The sequence below is a fragment of the Castor canadensis genome, chromosome 11, assembly GCF_047511655.1.
Source record: "Castor canadensis chromosome 11, mCasCan1.hap1v2, whole genome shotgun sequence".
NCBI lineage: Eukaryota > Metazoa > Chordata > Mammalia > Rodentia > Castoridae > Castor > Castor canadensis.
In genome coordinates, this window is record NC_133396.1 from 132,295,940 (window position 1) to 132,307,864 (window position 11,925).

Sequence of the window (11,925 nt, forward strand, 5' to 3'; positions counted from 1 at the left end):
ATCAGAGATGCTAGGTGCTGGTGACTCACTCCTGTAATTCTAGCTATTTAGTAGGCTGAGATTCAAAGTATCATGGTTGGAGGCCAGCCTGGGCAAATAGTTCGTGAGACCCCATTTCTAAAAATAACCAGAGCAAAATGGATTGGAAGCATAGCTTAAGTAATAGTCCTTTGCAAGTGCAAAGCCCTGAGTTCAAAGACTAGTCCTACCAGACAGAGAGAGAGAGACAGATAGACAGACAGAAAGAGAGACAGAGAGAGAGAGAATGGGAAATGAGGAAGAATTAGCAGAGAGTGCTGGAAAAAGTGGCTAGTGAACAAGGACAAGAACTAATCAGGTGGTGCCCTGACAGACAGACAGAAAGTATTCCAAGAAGTAAAGAGAAATCAACTCTCAAATGTCACTTGCCAGCCAAGCTAGATGAGCACTGAGACTGTCCCATTGGATTTACAGAACATAGCACATCATTAGTTGCAGATGAAAACTGGATTAGATTTAGATCAAGAAAAATAAGGATGACAACTTCATACACAGTTATTAGGATATCTTTTTAAAATGCTAACCTTACCATGTAACTCCTCATCTCCAAACTGTATCGTCTTATTATCATGCTCAGAATAAAATCAGAAATAGAAAAAATAAGAGAAAAGAAAAAAAGGATGAGCACATTGGAGACAGGAAATAAAGGAGGTTTGTTACCATGCTGGGGAGTTGAAAAATGGGAGAGTAGATAGTGGAGGATGTGAAATGGTTTAAAATAAAACGAGAAATAGCAGCATGTTTAAATGCCAGTGGGTAGAACATGAAAGGAGAAATATTGCAACGGAGAGTAGGAAAAACTGGAGAATATTGTTATTAATCAGGTTTTTTCATGTTTTATGCTGCTACAACTGACTACAAGAGACTGGTAATTTATAATGCAGAAACAGGTATTTGGGTCATGATTCTGAAGACAAGGAAGTCTATGATTGAAGGGCTTGTGAGCAGGAGCTGGTGAGGACCTTCTTGCTGCATCAAGCTTGTTGGAAAGTGTCACATGGCAAAAAAGAATGAATAAAGGGGCCAAACTCATCTTTTTATAAGGAGCCCACTCCCACAAAAACTGCAATAATTTATCCATGAAGGAAGAGACCTGATGACTTAATAACTTCCTAAAGTCTCCAATTCTTAGCACTGTTGCACTGGGGATTAAGTTTCCAACATGTGAAATTTGGGGAACATGTTTGTATCTTAGTGCACTCCTCAAAAATTTGGGAATGGGAGAAAAAGAACTGAATTCTGAGACAAAGTTTGGAGTTAAGTATATGGAATTAGAGCAGAAGAAAATGTGCAGTCATTTTAGAAAGACTTAATGAATCCCAGATGTGCCACACTAGATTATGACCTGATTGAATAAGTTATTATATCTAAGAAACGCACTGACTTGAAAGTAGTCTGTCCAGACGTTGAACATTTAGAGAAAAGAGAATCATAAAATTTGAGCTTGGATGTCCCAACTAAACACTAACCATGGAAAAGAATGCCAAAAGTTCAACCTATCATATCCTTGGTAACATGTGCTGTGGAAATGGGTGTTTTTTAAGTTATCTCCACTGAAAGTCATGAAATATTTGAACCATGTAACTAATTCCATTGACATAATTTTATGTGTCCCAAGCAACTTTAAGTTATAACTCAGCTTATTACCATGCTGGTCTTGCCTTCTCTGTACCAGGTCCTTGTACAGATCACCTTTGCTTGTGAGCACACAGAAATATACCCAGAGTAGACTTTCGCTTTTTCTACCCTTTATTGGGCATTGCAATAGTATTGTGATTTAGGACCCCCTTATTGTGTAAAGTTATAATAGTCGTTGTTGTTATTAGTTTTATTTATCAAATATGCTTTTCTCCTCTTTCTAGATGCAAGGTAGGACTTGACTTCTGAGTGGAACTGCTTTGAAAATGCCATTTGAGTAGGCATGATTGAAATCATTTGCGACAGAAACATTGACTCAGGACAGTATTTGTCATTTTCCCTTGGTTCTACTTCAGCTATGGTGAAAGCAGAGGCTCTCCTAGCTGAGTTTCTGAAAGAGGACAACATGAACTTGCAGAGTGGTGATGAGAAATATAGCTATTGCTGTTTAAATCACTGAAATCTTGGGACTGTAGTTTACTGAAACATCTCCTCTTGATTGTTACAAAAAGATCCATTATTTTCAGACTGCCAAAGACATGGTTCAAAGGTGCCAAATACTAAGTCTTACCAAGTTTTGCAGGGCATATTCACTAGTTGATAACACTACTTTTTGCTGCATTGTCAGTCCTGATCTGTGGTTCACAAGTTATTTTGACTAGCAGATGGTATGGTACAGCACAGTGGTTAGGAGCAAAGTTTAAAATCAGAATGTCAATTATGTGGTGCCTATTTTGGCACTAAGGGATGTCACTTAATGAAGAAAGGACTATATTACCTACGAAGCTTTCTCATTATGTCTAACCTTTAAGTTATAAGGTATGTATGCACAGAAAACAAATAGTATATATAGGGTTTGATGCTATCTGTGGTTTCAGGCATCTACCGGGGGCGTTGAGCTGTGTTACCTCCAGTGGAAGGGTGTGCTATGGTATTGAATTTGAGCTACCCATTGAAACTAGGTACTTTTATATGACATCTGAAGATCCATGACTTGTGTGCTAGATTTTTGAAAATGTGAGCTTCAAAAAGATGATAAAGTTATGCATATGGATGAGATTATCTAGGGAAAGGATATTAGTGAGAAAAACTTGGAAGCTAAGAAGAAACTAGAAGTTTAGAAGGTGGAGACACGAACTTTGAGACAATGGGGAAGTAGAGGAGTGGCCTGGAAGGTAGGAGGAAGTCAGCAGAGTTGTGTGTCGCAGAAAGTTAGGGAAGAGAATGTTTTAAAAAAGACGGTATATATGGCCAATGGCGTTGACATAAGTAAGAAATGGGGAAGAATAAGGAACGTTCATTGTTCATTTAACGACATGAAGGTAGTTTTTAAGTGTTTCTAAGTAATGAAAGTGAAAACTGTTTCAGGGTATAAAGAGACTGGGAGCCTGATTTAGTGAGTTGAGGGATATTGAGCTTGAGATAGTAAGTATGATGAACTTTATATGTATTTCAAAAGCCAAATATATTTTTGAAATTTATTGAATTCCCATAGAATTTATACTTGTACATTATTTACCTTGGGATATGTCTTTAAGTTTTCTTGGTGATGGAGTAGTATGTCTTCAAAATTTGTGACAATGTCCATTTGAAAAGAAGGCATTCACATGAAAAACTGATATATATCTAACAGACCTACATAATTATTACTTCACTTACCTCTGTCTATCTGGGAGGCAACTGTGGTTAGTAGGGCTAGTCATATGGAGACACACATGGCTAAGTTCAAGGAGACATGGGTCAAATTTAAATTTCCAGCTTGTCACCTTGCTAGAAATATTACTTTGAATAGGATAGGTGACATTTCTGTGTTCAATTTTCCTTATCCTTAAACTTGTTGGAAATAGTGTTCTTCTCATTAGTTTCTTAAAAAGATTAAGTGTATTAACACTTACAATGTTCTTATATTAGTACTTGGTACATAGACTTAAAAATAGCTGTTATTCTAACTTCTATTTGCTTTTCATGGGACAAGGAATGTGGATTAAATATTTATTCATATCCCTATAATGATCTACTTTAATTAGACTGTTCTTATTTTTAACAATTATGTATTTCTTTAGTGGTGGATTTCAGACATGAGTCTATTTCAATGAAGTCTAAATGGCACCTGTCCAATGATACCCAAAGAGGTTCATCTCCTTTCCTATGGGCTGATTTCATTTTTTATTTGGCCTGTGTATATTTGTCTGTAGACCTCTGATAACATTTGTTTCCATCTTTCATCATTTTAATTTTCATGAGAAATTCTTGGGTCTCCTTCACCAAATGACATCTTTCCTTAGCTATTCCAATTGTCATATTTGCATTTTTAATCTGGTTCCCTCACAGCACTACACATAAGTTCTGACTTGATCAAGTCAGCACATGAAAGAATTTGTTAGGCATATTCTTGAGTCTTCCTGAGAGGCACTTCTTCCCAACTATCTACGCTTATAGTATTTTTTGTGGTATGTTTAAAAATCCTATCCAGACCTCCTGCACTGCATATTCAAGCATCCATCCACTTTCATTCTCTACACAAATGTATCTATATATATTGCAGGCCATATATTTCATTCACATTTTGCAGATCTGCCCACTATTCACACTCCCTGTGGAACAGCAGAAGTGGGCAGTAACTAGTTTGTTAGATGCCTCTTGGCAGGCCAGCCACCATTGTCTTTGGAAGGACTGTCCATCCAGATATGACTGCTTTAACTAATTTAACTAAATTACCAAACGTAGCTTCATTTGGGGTAAGTAGAAAAACTCTTTTCACTTGTTGCTAGGGTTTATGACTCATACATTATTTTGAGTGATTAAAGTTCAACCAGAGTGTTATAAACACCAATGTGTCTGACAGAGCCTGGATAAAGAAATGGAGTTGGGGGTAGGAGATAGTCAACATGCATCACAGGTTTTTGCTCAAGAGAAGTCAAGCTTTCAGAGAACCACTTGAGGATGGTTGCAAGTAGTGATGGGTAAATACCTGCCTGTCTCAGGGCAGGATGAAGCTCCTTCAGAAAGCTGAAATCATCCTTCATGGGAGAGGTTCCAGGTCCATCCCATTATTTCAGAATCTTCTCTCTGCCGAGTCACATTCTTTTTTATATATTCTTTAGTCATTAATAATGCTTTTCTTTCTGGGTTTCCTCTTGAATTATTTTTTCATTTGGTCTCAGAGTATTATTTTCTCCTCCTTAATGAACCTGAGCAAAGGAATATCATTTGAACTTTTCCATTATGAAAGCACTGGTTTGCATTGTTGTGGCTATAATTAGTGATTAATTCAGGTAGAGGCAAAAACAAAGCTACACTTCACATTGTACTACAAATTTAAAATTATCACTTCTTGGATGCCAAATGCAAATGCCTTCTGTATAACATCTTTTCCTATCCTTTACTGCTTCAAAAAGCCTGAAGGGATAATTGAAAGTGGATTTTAGTCGTATCTATGTGGTCATCTGATATGGTAAACTGGTACTTACTGAAAGTGTAATTTAAATAAATGGTTATCTTCTGGCAGCTTTTTACTTACCTTTGAGATAAAATTAGCATGAAGAGATGTTTGCAATGACATAAGTAAAAATATTGCTGAACTAAGAAATACTTGGGTTTAAAAAATAGAGCATTGATTAAAAACTTTAAGCAGAATAAATTAAAGTACATTATATTGGTTTGGGGTACAATCACATTATAGGAAATAGAAGCATTAAAAGTAGAATGACAAAAAGCATAGAAAGCTGCATGGTTTATGAAAGTTTGCCTGTTGAAACTATGTTTTAAATAATTTCATAAAAGTCTGATTTCTGTATTTGTATCCCTTAGCAATGGGTTGTGATTTTCTTATTACATACTGGCTTTAGACAGAAAGTTGTGGTAACTATATCTACAGGTTCAAGGTGAGGGGAGTTAAACAGATAGGCTGGGGGTCAGGAAAAGGGACTACCAGGGTCAGATTCCAGCCAGGATGATGATGATTTTTATAATCATCTGGGGAAGGGAATCTGTGTTAAGTGCAATACCGATGACAATGACTGGTCCAAGCTGGTACCTGTTGGAACAAGAGTGTTCCTAAGAAGGGATGCGTGATTTTGAAGGATCACTTGTCTCTTGGGGACTATTGGATCCACAACAGGATGAGTCTGGAGTTCTATTACCCACAAAGCTGAGTTCCTTCCCCCTGACCATCTCCTCTTTCACCGTGGCCTCTCACACTGGTATCTATGTTTGTTTTTAAAACCTCATATGAATACAAACTGAGATGCTAAAAAGCATATTGACTATAGAAAACATAAGTCAAAATCTTTCCCTCCTACCCTGAGTCCCATGGAAAATTCAATTTGTTTTCCTTTCAAGATCTTTCTGTTTTTGTGTCTACTCTGTTAGATAATGAAGTACTGGATTCTTCCAGACTGTCTGACATTTCCAAGTAAAACAGACTTCCATTGACCAAAAATCTCTTCAAGGTAAAACAAACAAACAAAACAGATCTAAATCCTCACAAGAGTGAGTGAGCTTTTCCTCCCATTTTTTTCCAGGTGTGGTAACTGAATTGTTATGTCACATGGCATTCCAACATGTCAGGTGTTTCGATGGTGCTAAAAGTCACATTTGCAGGCATCCTTTTCATGATGTCTTCATCAGTGAACTTTGGCACTACAGGCATGACTAGCTCACTCCTGCCAGTACACAACATCTGCATATTCTCAGATCCCCTTTCCCCTTACCTGTAAGAACACTCGTCATTCTTCATCTTCAGTTATTAATGTAGCTCATTATAGGCTGCTCCAGCTGTCCTCCAAATGTATGCTGAATAAGACATGAGGAGCAAAGCTTTAAAACAGCTTTCCAATCTAGGCAAGTCATTAGATGAATTTAAGTCAGAAAGCAGAAGGAAAATTTCCATGCTCTGTGGATAGTCTTGTTACTTAGTCACCTGTACTATGAGGCAGACTAAAGGATATTTCTTCATCCGAGTGTCATTATTTATGTTCACATAATTCAGTTTCATAAAGTGCTTCTGCAATTAGAATTATTTTTTTCTGCATGAATTAAGTAAAGATTTTCCCCCAGAATTCTATTGACATAATAAGGACTTATAACTGTTGTAAAAAAAAGTCTAGTTCCTTTCTTAAATTCAAGACTTTGCTTCCAACAGTGTTTCTAGATACATTTGCCTCTCTGTGTTCACAGGTTCTGCAACCATGGATTCAACCCATCAAGATCAAAAATATTTTTAAAAATCTTATGACTAAACTGAACATGCACAGACTTTTCACTTATTATTCCCTAAACAATATAGTATTGACATAATTTTACATCGTGTTAGGTATTATAAATAATCTAGATATAATTTAAAGTATATGAGAGGGTATGTACAGGTTATATTTAAATACTGCACCATTTTTTTGTGAGGGATTTGGGCATCAACATATTGCTCTATTCTTTTTTTTATTATTGTTTTATTATTCATATGTGCATACAAGGCTTGGGTCATTTCTCCCCCCTGCCCCCACCCCTTCCCTTACCACCCACTCCGCCCCCTCCCTCTCCCCCCACCCCCTCAATACCCAGCAGAAACTATTTTGCCCTTATTTCTAATTTTGTTGAAGAGAGAGTTTAAGCAATAATAGGAAGGACCAAGGGTTTTTGCTGGTTGAGATAAGGATAGCTGTACAGGGCATTGACTCACATTGATTTCCTGTGTGTGGGTGTTACCTTCTAGGTTAATTCTTCTTGATCTGACCTTTTCTCTAGTACTTGTTCCCCTTTTCCTATTGGCCTCAGTTGCTTTTAAGGTATCTGCTTTAGTTTCTCTGAGTTAAGGGCAACAAATGCTAGCTAATTTTTTAGGTGTTTTACCTATCCTCATACCTCTCTTGTGTGCTCTCGCTTTTATTATGTGCTCAAAGTCCAATCCCTTTGTTGTGTTTGCCCTTGATCTAATGTCCACATATGAGGGAGAACATACAATTTTTGGTCTTTTGGGCCAGGCTAACCTCACTCAGAATGATGTTCTCCAATAAAGGGTACAGTAGTATAACCAATCTTCCTGAGGATACTAGGGATGACTGTACAGAATTGGCATGAACAGGTAAGCACATATATCAGCATTGATGTTGATGACATCTAATTTTGGGTGATAATTTGTTTCATGATATCTCACATATGGATGCATACCCCATAATATTAAAGAATATTAAAACACAACACTACTCATTGCATTCCTCATTATGAAGGATAGGCATAGCTTGCTTAAATGTGCTTCATTTTATGGCAGGCACTTGTCAGATACTGATTGCTTTTGGAAATTAAAGATTGTTGCAACCTTGCATGCAATAAATCTATAGATGCCATTTTTCCAACAGCTCAGATGATTGCTAGCATTTTTTAGCAATAAAGTATTTCTAAGTGTTCCTTGCTTTTTGAGACAATAATAATACATACTTTATAGACTACAGTATAGAGTAAACATAACTTTTATGTGCACTTGGAGACAAAAAATATCATGCAATGTATTTTGAGATATTAGCTTTATTGAAGTGATCTGCAGCAAACCTGTGATAACTTGAAAGTATGCTGAATATAAATGATTCACTCTTGTACTCGACTTAACTATCAACATAATAGTGACCATTCATCTGGTATATTTCAACTAGCTATTTGAAAATATCAACATATACCCTGTGACTTTCCTTACCCAATGATTAATATAAGAAATTTCAATGTTACTTTCTTTCTTTCTCTTCATCTTCCTTGTTTCTCCATTATGTCTTCAATTCAATCACTTATCTTTTACATTATTATTTCATTACTCTATTAATTCAATGAAAGCTAGAAAGGCAAAGATGATAATATATGCATATATGTGTATATAGATGGATAGATGGATAGAGAGATATATTCACTTACAAATTCTACTGGAAAGATATTGACTCATTTGAGCTGGTATTGATAGCTAACTCCTCAGTGTAACTAACACACATGAATATGGGTTTTTAAATGGAGTTATAGAGGAATATAAAGGTTTAGGGTGGTTGAGAAGGGGGAGGAACATAAGAGTGGCAACAAATAGAGAAATTCAGGCATGAGGATAAGACTCACCAATTTTGCTATTTTGTCCAAATTTGGTAACCATGTCTTCATTTAATCATTTAAAAATCTTTAATATATTCACATAAATATTTTTTCCAGAAAACTACAACTACCTAAGTTTAGAACATAAATCATTCAATTTCTAGGCAAATAATCTTTTCACTCAACATAACTATCTCAGATATATTTATTTATGTACTTAATTTTATTTCTTAAAATGACTGTATTGTTTCCAACTCAGGTGTCTAACTTGAAATCTGGGAAATATCAGTCTGCCCATTTGCTTCAAACAGCATTTTGCAAAGATTGACCAGGTCACAGATTGGAAGATGACTTGGAGAAATGAAAAATTGGAACTGTGGAAGTTATTGCAAAACGCTTTTTCTGAATTAAAATAACATCTCCTCTGATACTAAACGGTGCCCCCTTTCAGCCAGACATGAACAAGTTTTCCTTTAATCTCCATTAGCATGTGGTGTGATATGTTCTTAACTTGCTTTATGTGTTATGACGAGATTTTATGTGTATTATTTAATTATCTATGATGCTCCATGACCTCCACAGTACAGGTAATGAGGTATTACTTTCAGATTATAGTGAAAATAAGAGGAAAACTTTTGGGAAAGCCAATGAAGGAAAAATCAACTGTAATTGTTATCTGGTTATGTGCCAGAAGGTTGAGAGGAGGTAAGTAGATAATTGTTTTGTTTTTAGGACTTCACACTTGCTAGTTAGATACTCTACTATTTGAGTTACAGCTCCATCAATTTTTGCTTTACTTATCAGAAAGTGTCACGTTTTTGCGTAGGCTGGCCTTGGACAATAATCATCCTACCTTCATCTCTCAAATAACAGGAATTAAAGGTCCATGCCACCACTTCCAGCCCCAAACAAAGGTAACTTTTATCCATAATGTCCTGGGAGAAGAGTGGCACCATGAGCAGAAGTGGGGTCAATGATATATGTTGGTAAAAATCTTAATTCTGAGTTAGGCATTGAGTCAGCTCATGGCACAGGGAATTAATAGATAATTTATATTAGATGAAATTGAGGAAATGAAAGGTACAACTAAGAATCCCCATCCTTAGGATTGGATCTCTCCTGCCAGCATAACACTGACTACATCCACTAAGACTGGGTCACCAGTCTAAGCACACCTGGTGCTTCTCTCCATGGATGACTGAGCCCACTGACTTTGCAGTCCTCTTCCATCTTCAAGTGCCCTTACCCCACTTTCCTTCCATCCACCTAACTTGGAAGTCACAGCCTCCCTCCTTGAGAAGGAGCTGGATCTCCAGGAAGACTTTTTCGTTGCTGTCCTACTCCTCTTGTGCCTACTACCTGCAATGCCTCTCCTCCTCCTCACCTTTGACTTCCTTCAGCCCCCTACCCTGAGACCTTCAACTTGTTGGCATCTATGGCTTCAGGGGGGCTAAGCAGGGGATATAGGGCTGGTGTCTGTCCTCACTACTTATCTCTTTAACTCAGCCTGCTAATCAATTCTGAGACCATCAAAGAGGGCCACAAAAAAAAAAAGAGAGAGAGATCAGGATAAATTGGGGGCTCTGAGATACTGCCAGAGAAAATGGCAGAGGAAGAAGCTATGTCAAAGTGCTATGAATTAGAGTCACAGAATAGAATGTGAGGCTGGCAGAGTGGCTCAAGTGGTAGAGCACTTGCCTAGCAAGCCTAGTAAGTCTGAGGCTGTCAGTTCAAATCACCAAAAAAAAAAAAAAAAAAAAAGAAAGAAAGAAAGAAAGAAAAAGGATGGAAGCTGAGAGACAGGCTAAGTAGGTGAAGCTGGAGATCCAGTAAGTCAAGTACCTGTATATCAGCACTCAAGGTTACAAAGCAGATGCCATACTGCAGCTAGATAGGCAGGAACTTGAAGTTGCAAGGGGAGCTGGTGGTAAGCTCTGCTTTACTTGTGTTTTGGGGGCTAAGGAAGGTGGAGACCATAACAAATGTTAGTATAGACAATACTAAATTATTGGAACTTCCTTTTTACAGATGAGAAAAATCAAATTTAAAGATGATAAGTTATTTTTGCAAAGTCATGGTACACTGAGTGGTAGAACATGGATCTGAGAAATGAGAATTTTGTGTCTGAATGATGACAGCTTTATTGATCCTAAATTTTCTTTAAAAATTAAGCTGTGAATATCTTGTATTCTAATAGGCTCTACAGTCAAGTAGCTCACATGTCTAGATTGACTGAAATATATTAAAAATATAATTACTTGATAGTATATTACTATATATAATACAAATGGTTGAAAGTAATCTGAAAAAATCTCTTTAGAGATTATTTGCAAATTTTCATTTAAATGATAAGTTCTGAGTCAAGCATGGTGTGAAAGCCCATAATTCCTGCACTCAGGAGGCTTGGGCAGGAAGATCACAAGTTCGTGGCCAGTTTGGTGAGACCCTGTCTCAAACCCAATACTATTACTACTAATAATTATAGTGTCAACTTCAATTCTTAGTTGAATGCCATGCATATTTTGTCTTTCATGCCAAGGTTCTTGGTTGCAAATTGCAGAAAACATTGCTGCTTATGGAAAATAGTAAAGAAAAAAATTGAGTGATGTATAATAGATCACACAACAAATAGAAAGACAAAGAACATGCCATAGAACATTGTATTAGAAGTAATTGAGGCTAGGCAATTAGGACATCAACCAGTGTCACCGTTGATTGATACCTTTCCACCTAGATTTCCACCTTTGTCATATAAATAATATATGGATATCTCTTTATCTATACAGCCCTTCTTTAAGATTCAAATAACTGATCAAGAACGAAAGGCTTACACCTGTGCCTTAATCAACAGAGAACAGATAAGGAGAACCATTCCTTCCCATTTGACTCCAGAGTGGGAGAGGGGGCCCCATTTTAACACATTTGGAGATTCCCACTCAAATAGGAAGTATTTCAATGTTGGTTAGCCACATGGCAATGACTTGGGGATTTACCTGTGTGCTGATTGAGACAAATGCATCTTCTAAGAAATCAATGAATTATATAGCAATTTCAGTGAATAGCTTGGAATGATACAGCTTAAGAGCAGAGGAAAGCCTAAAAGCTATGGCTCTGGACCTCATCTCTCTCTCCTTTTCAATGTCACCCTGGTCACTCATATTTTTGTGGAACACGGTGACTGTAAAT

At 36.9% G+C, this 11,925-nt stretch overlaps 1 pseudogene; it reads left to right on the forward strand.

Moving 5' to 3' along the window:
- The first annotated feature begins 1,960 nt into the window (after window positions 1-1,960).
- On the forward strand, window positions 1,961-5,831 carry LOC109679345 (ubiquitin-like protein 5 pseudogene; annotated as a pseudogene).
- The last annotated feature ends 6,094 nt before the right edge of the window (window positions 5,832-11,925 follow it).